This window comes from Triticum urartu, chromosome 1 (assembly GCF_003073215.2).
Source record: "Triticum urartu cultivar G1812 chromosome 1, Tu2.1, whole genome shotgun sequence".
Lineage (NCBI taxonomy): Eukaryota > Viridiplantae > Streptophyta > Magnoliopsida > Poales > Poaceae > Triticum > Triticum urartu.
The window spans coordinates 350,003,775-350,011,394 of NC_053022.1; positions in this window are offsets into that span (position 1 = coordinate 350,003,775).

Here is a 7,620-nt window from a genome sequence, read left to right on the forward strand (position 1 = left end):
TTCTTGCGGGCGAGGGACTTCTTGGCAGCTCTGCTCTTTCCGCGCTGGCACCTGACGGAGCGGGTTCCACCCAGGGGCCACGCGCCTTGGAGCCATGGCACCTTCTTGAGGAGGAGGCGACTGGGGCGCCCCCGGTGTTTCGTCGCCCGCGCGCGGCGGGGTGCGGTGCAGCAGAACGGACGGCGCAGGAGAGCCCCCTGCGGCGCGGATGAGCTCGGCGACGCGGTCGAGCCATTCTTCGTAGACGTCGTCGATGGGACGGTAGCGCAGGAGCTCGTTTGCCGCGATGAGCGCAGCTCGAGCCTCCATGGGTGTGCGGAGCGCACGGGACGAAGAACCAGCTGGGGTGAGCGAGGGAGTAGCGGTGCGGCCGTCTTGCCGCACGGACGGATGCTGAGACGACGCTTGCTGCTCGTCCCCCGCCGGGCCGGTGGCGGCGTTGACAGCAGGTGACGGGGAACGGCGAGGACGCCCGCCGACAGGAGCCGTCTGGGCGACGCGGGAAGCGAGAGCGGCCCGGCGCTCGGCGCGGGCCCGACGAGCGTCAGACATGGACGCGATGGTCGGAGGAGAACGGGGTGGTGGAAGACGAATTCCGGCGCACCCCTACCTGGCGCGCCAAATGTCAGATTTCGGGTTCCGGCAGACCCTTGAGGTTCGAACACTGGGGTGCGCGCGGAGATTCTGCCTTCTACCTACCTGCACCCCTCCGCCTCGCTAAGATCTAAGCTATGGAAAGAACAACACAAGAGACACGGGGTTTATACTGGTTCGGGCCACCGTTGTGGTGTAATACCCTACTCTAGTGTGTGGTGTGGTGGATTGCCTCTTGGGCTGATGATGATGAGCAATACAAGGAAGAACAGCCTCGCAAGGGTCTGTTCTTGGCTGGGGGGATGAACTGCTAGGAGGAGTTCAGTCGCCCTTCTCTCTCTCTCCCTTCTCGATTCTCCCTCCGATTTCGATCCGATCTCCGATCTCCCCTCTACCCTGTGGGTGGCTAGTCCTATTTATAGGCAAAGGCCCTGGGCCTCTTCCCAAATATTGAGCGAGAAGGGCGCCAACAATTGGCCATTTTGAAGGGGAACATCTGGTACACTTATCCTAACTAAAGTTGGTCCTTGCCTGCCAAAGGCTCTGGTGGTGACGCTGGCTTGGGCTCCACAATGACTTCCTCCCTGCCGTTGGACTGGTCTTGGTCTCGTTGCACCGAAACGGTTGCCTTTGCTTGATGCTCTCGCCTGCGCTTGCTCCCTTTGCACCAAAGAGGAAAGGAGGACACTGCGCGGCTGGCGCCCGCCTGGCGCCTTTGGTCGTCATGGCTTGCGTCACAGGCACCTCATGAGGTACCCCGCCTTGATCTCTCCGCCTCCTCGCGAGCCAGCCTGATGAGGCCGTGCCTGAGGAAGCTCCGTGTCGTCCGCCCCGCGAGGCTTGGCACCTCGCGAGGGTCTTCGGTCTGTGTTGATGAAGATGGGCCGTGCTGTGCCCCTCCTCGAGCCACACCGCAGGCCGCAGGCAGGCAAGTCTGGGGACCCCCGTCCCCAGAACGCCGACAAAAGTGTTGAGCAATTGTGCAATAATATTCAGTTTGGTGAGAAATTTCAGAAGTTGATTTGGCTAGTGTTTTAGCTCAAATGTGGTGCAAGGATCTACAAATTTTTTCTTGTTCTTCTGGTTTGCATCGATTGGATCTCAGCACTAGCCCTCCCTTTTTACCCCACCCACTTCCACCTAGAAACCGTTAGCTTCCTTCCTTTCATTCGCCCGTCCACTCCTGATTTGCTACTTCCGCACAGCCGCCAAGGAATAATTAGAATTTGGGTAAGCAAGAAGGTGAGATGATTGTTTTCCACATATATTTTTCTTTTCCACTTGTTTCCAAGAGTTAACATGATAGGATCCAACTTGAGTGTACATGGACATCAACATGTGGAAGATGCTCTCCCAAAAACTCGCGCAAAACTTGGTGATATGATTGAGGAGAGTATAGTTGCAGCTATGCGAAGGATGTTCGGTGGTCATCTTCCTATTGTGGGTAATGGGGATCAACACCAACACAGCCCCGCTGCCTCGCTGGCTGCCGACAACCGGCAACGTCAAGGAAACGACGATCGCTATGTTGGTCGTGGAAGAGCGGCAGCAGCTGCTGCCCATGGCGCCCCTGCTATTGGTGATGAACGGAGGCGTGGCGACTTTGCTGCCCCCCGTGAGGGTGGGCTGCATGGAGGACAAGCTCGCGGGCGAGGCCATGACCCCCGCGGGTTTGCTGCAGATCACCAGCGACGAGCGACACATGATGGTGATGCCATCTTCCTTGAAGATCTCTCCAAGCATGGTGACGAAGATGAAGGCATGGGGGACTATGAACCCTACTCGCCACCTCGCCGCGGTGCTGCTTTTGGTCGCAATGGTCATCATTATGACCGTCGTGATCAGGATGACCGTGACAACCAAGCAAGGGTGAAGCTACATGTGCCATCATTCATGGGAAAAGAGGATCCGGATGCATATATTGAGTGGGAAGATAAGTGTGATCAAATCTTGACAACCAAGCAAGAGTGAAGCTACATGTGGCATCATTCACGGGTAAAGAGGATCTGGATGCATATATTGTAACACCCAAGATGCGGCTATATCTCCCATGTGTCGGAGCACGACTTAGAGGCATAACCACATAGTAGGCATGTCGCAAGAGGGGTAATCTTTACACATCCCATGTACTGAATAAGAAAGGGATAAAGAGTTGGCTTAGAATCGCCACTTCACACAATACATACATATAACATTACATCATCCAGAATACAATCAAGGTCCGATTACGGAACAAACATAAATAAAGACAACCCCAAATGCATAGATCCCCGGTCGCCCTGACTGGGCTCCACTACTGATCAACTGGAAACAAAACCACACAAAAAACACGATCTTCATCGAGCTCCTCCTTGAGCTCGGTTGCTTCACCTACACGGGTATCATCGGCACCTGCAACTATTTGGAAGTAATTTGTGAGTCACGGGGACTCAGCAATCACACACCCGCGAGATCAAGACTATTTAAGCTTATGGGTAGGAAAAAGGGTAGTGAGGTGGAGCTGCAGCAAGCACTAGCATATATGGTGGCTAACTTACGCAAATGAGAGCGAGAAAAGGAGCAAAGCACGGTCGTGAACTAGAAGTGATCAAGAAGTGATCCTGAATCTGCTTACGTTCAAGCATAACACAAGAACCGTGTTCACTTCCCGGACTCCGCCGAGAAGAGACCATCACGGCTACACACGTGGTTGATGCATTTTAATTAACTTAAGTGTCAAGTTCTCTACAACTGGATATTAACAAATTCCCATCTGCCCATAACCGCGGGCACAACTTTCGAAAGTTCAAAACCCTGCAGGGGTGTCCCAACTTAGCCCATTACAAGCTCTCACGGTCAACGAAGGATATTCCTTCTCCCAGGATGACCCGATCAGACTCGGAATCCCGGTTACAAGACATTTCGACAATGGTAAAACAAGACCAGCAAGACCACCCACTGTGCCGACAAATCCCGATAGGAGCTGCACATATCTCGTTCTCAGGGCACACCAGATAAGCTAAGCGTATAGGAGCCAACGTAACCCAAGTTGCAAGGGACGGCCCCGCACGGTGCTCTAGTTTGGACCAACACTCATAGGAGCATTGGCCCGGGGGTTTAAAATAAAGATGACCCTTGAGTCTGCAGAACCCAAGGGAAAAAGGCTTAGGTGGCAAATGGTAAAACCAAGGTTGGGCCTTGCTAGAGGAGTTTTATTCAAAGCGAATTGTCAAGGGGTTCCCATTATAACCCAACCGCGTAAGGAACGCAAAATCGAGGAACATAACACCGGTATGACGGAAACTAGGGCGGCAAGAGTGGAACAAAACACCAGGCATAAGGCCGAGCCTTCCACCCTTTACCAAGTATATAGGTGCATTAAAGTAAATAAGATATAATAATGATATCCCAACAATATCCATGTTCCAACATGGAACAAAACTTCACCTTCACCTGCAACTACCAACGCTATAAGAGGGGCTGAGCAAAGCGGTAACATAGCCAAACAACGGTTTGCTAGGAAAGGTGGGTTAGAGGCTTGGCATGGCAATATGGGAGGCATGATATAGCAAGTGGTAGGTATCACGGCATAGCAATAGAGCGAGCAACTAGCAAGCAAAGATAGAAGTGATGGTCATCTTGCCTGAGATCCCGCAAGGAAGAAGAATGGGTCCATGAAGAAGACAAATGGACGAAGTCGAACGAATCCTCACAAACGCGACGTTATCGGAACTAACCCGAAGAAGCAACACCACAAAGAAGCAAACAACATAGTAAACAACCATCACATAAGCATGGCATGATTCACAATCAAGTATGATGCATGTCCGGTTTAATGAGGCATGGCATGGCAAAGTGCACAAGCAAAACTACAAGTTAAATGGAGCTCAATATGCAACGAGTTGCATATTGATGACACCACAACAATTATTTAGTTCTCTCCCGTTTAAGTACTCAACAACATTAAATGTTTGTTAGCATGGCAAGGGGTGAAGCATATGAAAACTACCTATCTAGGCAAGTTTAAATGAGGCCGGATATAACAAACAACAAATCCGGAAACTCATGTGCATATTTTAGGTTTGGTACTGTTCTGCCCTAAACCATATTTTAGAGTTATTAAACATGCAAGATGAGTGCACCATGTTAAACTAGGCATTTTTCTACCCCATTTACATATATAGTTCATTGAATTTGGAGCTACGGTTATTAAGTTATGAAATAATTCATTTTAGTATGGCATATGAGCAAAATCAAATCAAACAACATTTTAAACATGGGTGAAAATTGCATATTATGGAACTAGACAAAATTCTAAGCATTTTCATATATAACTTATTTACATATGATGCACGGTTGTGAAGTTATTATATGCATGTTGTATGAGGGTTTTTCTGCAAAACTGGAAAAACTGGATAATAGCTAAATTCGTCCCGAGGAAAAAAATACTATATGGGCCGAATCTGGCTAGCCCAACAGTGCACAGTGGGGGCTGGGCGGATGCTCACATCGGGCCAGATCTGGCAGAAACTGGAGCTGGGCCGGCTCTGGAAGAGGCCCAAGCGAGGATCGTAGGGAGCCGGCTGAGGTGGCTCTGGCAGCGGCTCGATCGGTCCATAGGCGAAGCGAGGGGCTGGAACTTGGCACTATGGAAGCCCACAATGATGACGTGGCGGTCAACGCGGCTGGATAAGACGAGCGCTCCCTGATGCGTCGTCCTCTGCTCGACATGAAGCAGAGGCGACGGCGTAGGACTTGCAGTGGCGGCTGGGCGAGTCTTGGCGCACGGAGGACGTCCTGGACGAGGTGGCCATCCGGGAACGACGTGGGGGAAGGGGACGCAGGGCTGGGGCAGGAGCTCCAGCGGCTTGATCCCGTCGAGTGCGTCGGTGACCTACAGACAGGAGGACACGGCAGAAAAGCTCGATTCCGTCTGGATTCGGCAGGACTTGGTCGCGGACGGCGCTAGGATGAAGAGGACGCCAGTGAGTTTGCTCCGGGACGAGATGGCCATGGTGGGGCATGCTCCTGTTCTCCCTGAAGAAGAAAGAGAGAGAGACCACGGGGTGAGGAAGAGAGAAGAACCAGGGGAAGAAGGAAAAGAGAAGGAGAGGCAGGGTGCGGCGCGGGGACGGCCTGGTCCTGGCCGTCGGTGGTGGTCGCGACAACAGGTCGAGCACATGCTCGAGCAAGGAGGCGTGCAAGGGTGCTCGGCTGTTGAGGTCTCGGGTAAAGCAGAGGAGACCGGGCGTGGAAACTGAGGAGGAGCGGGGGTTGGTGGGGATCGATGGATGGATGGATCGATGGGACTGGTGGTGGCTGAAAACGAGAAAGGAATGAGAAGATTGGTTGGGCAGGTGGATCGGGGAAGATCCCGAGGACGATGGTGAGTGGGTGGCGGCGGTGACGGGACGGATGGGACAAGGGAGAGGATTTTTAGGGTTAGGCTAGAGTTTGATCTATATATAGCAAATGGGCTAAGTTTAGGGGCATTTGGTCCCTCCGATCTTAATCGGACGGTCCCGGATAAATAGGCTAGGGAGATCAAATAATAAAACGGAGATGTTTTATACTTCCTCCGTTCCTAAATATTTGTCTTTATAGACATTTCAAATGACTACTACATACGGATGTATGTAAACATATTTTAGAGTGTAGATTCACTCATTTTGCTCCGTATGTAGTCACTTGTTGAAATGCCTAGAAAGACAAGTATTTAGGAACGGAGGGAGTAGATGTTTGGGGATGATCCGAATCCAACAGTGGCGACTGCCCGAGTCGGGTCCGGGACAGCTTTCGGGCGCGCGCGAGGAGTTCGATGCACTTGTGCAAGGGGGGCTCAGGAGGGGTTGGTTGTGACTATGTAGAAGGGCTTGGACTGAGAGGAGAGAAGAGAAAACGGCCCGGCAACAGTTTTCGAAGACCGAAAATGTCCGACGTTTTGACCGGCTATAATGCCGCTATAGATATCCGTTGGGGCGTCAAACGAACTCCGAATGCGATGAAACTTGGCAGGCGACCTACTGTCAACAAAACAACACCGCATGCCAACTTTCAACCTATTCCGAGAACATTTTCTGGCCACTTATAAAGTAATTTTTGGAGGTGCCGCGGGCGCGTGCGAGTGTGTCTAGGCTCAGAACGGACAACGGACGGAACTGGGGAAACCCGGACGGATGCAAGTTTTGAAAACATGATTATGCAATGCACATGATGACATGGCAAGATGCAACATGCAAGCGAAAGACACGGCAACAAACAGCAAATAACTGGAAGACACCTGGCGCATCGGTCTCGGGGCGTTACAACACTCCACCACTACAAGAGGATCTCGTCCTGAGATCTAGGATGGCACCGGAGAGAAACGGAAGAAGAAGGGGAAGAGGTAAAACTAAGTTGCTTCTTTGACAGATGAGTGAAACCCAAAGAACCTTGAGAGGTTGAAAACAAATTGAAAGAAAGAATACAATGAAGATGAACAAAGTTGAAAACACTCCGTTAGAAAAGAGGAACAAGGTACATTACCAGAACCTTGTAGGTTGAATGACATAAGAAAAGGGTTGCAATGGACAAGAAGTACATGCAAGCACTTCGGTAGAAACGAGATGTACAAGGAACGATAAGGATCAATTTCGCCAACACTCCGGTTGGAAATGGAAGGCATAGAATATGAGCTTGGCAAAATGAAAACACTTGGATGAGAGTCCGGTTAGAAGAGGAATGATAGCCACAACACTCCGGTTAAAACAATATAGAGAAGGAATAAGAATGATATAATTTGGGCAGCACTCCGACTGTAAATGGAAAGAATTCAACATGAATTTGACAAGATGAGAGGATACTTGATGAGATCAACAACAGACTGCGTCCAGAACGATTGAAAGAATGGCATAATGGATAAGAAAGATTTTAGACAGCACTCTAGTTGAGAAAAGAGACAAAACTTGACAGAATGGGAAGAACTTGAAAAGAGGGAACGACACTCCGGTTAAAAGGATAAGCACGAAAAGAACATGATCTTTGACAAAACGAGATGATGGGTGAATA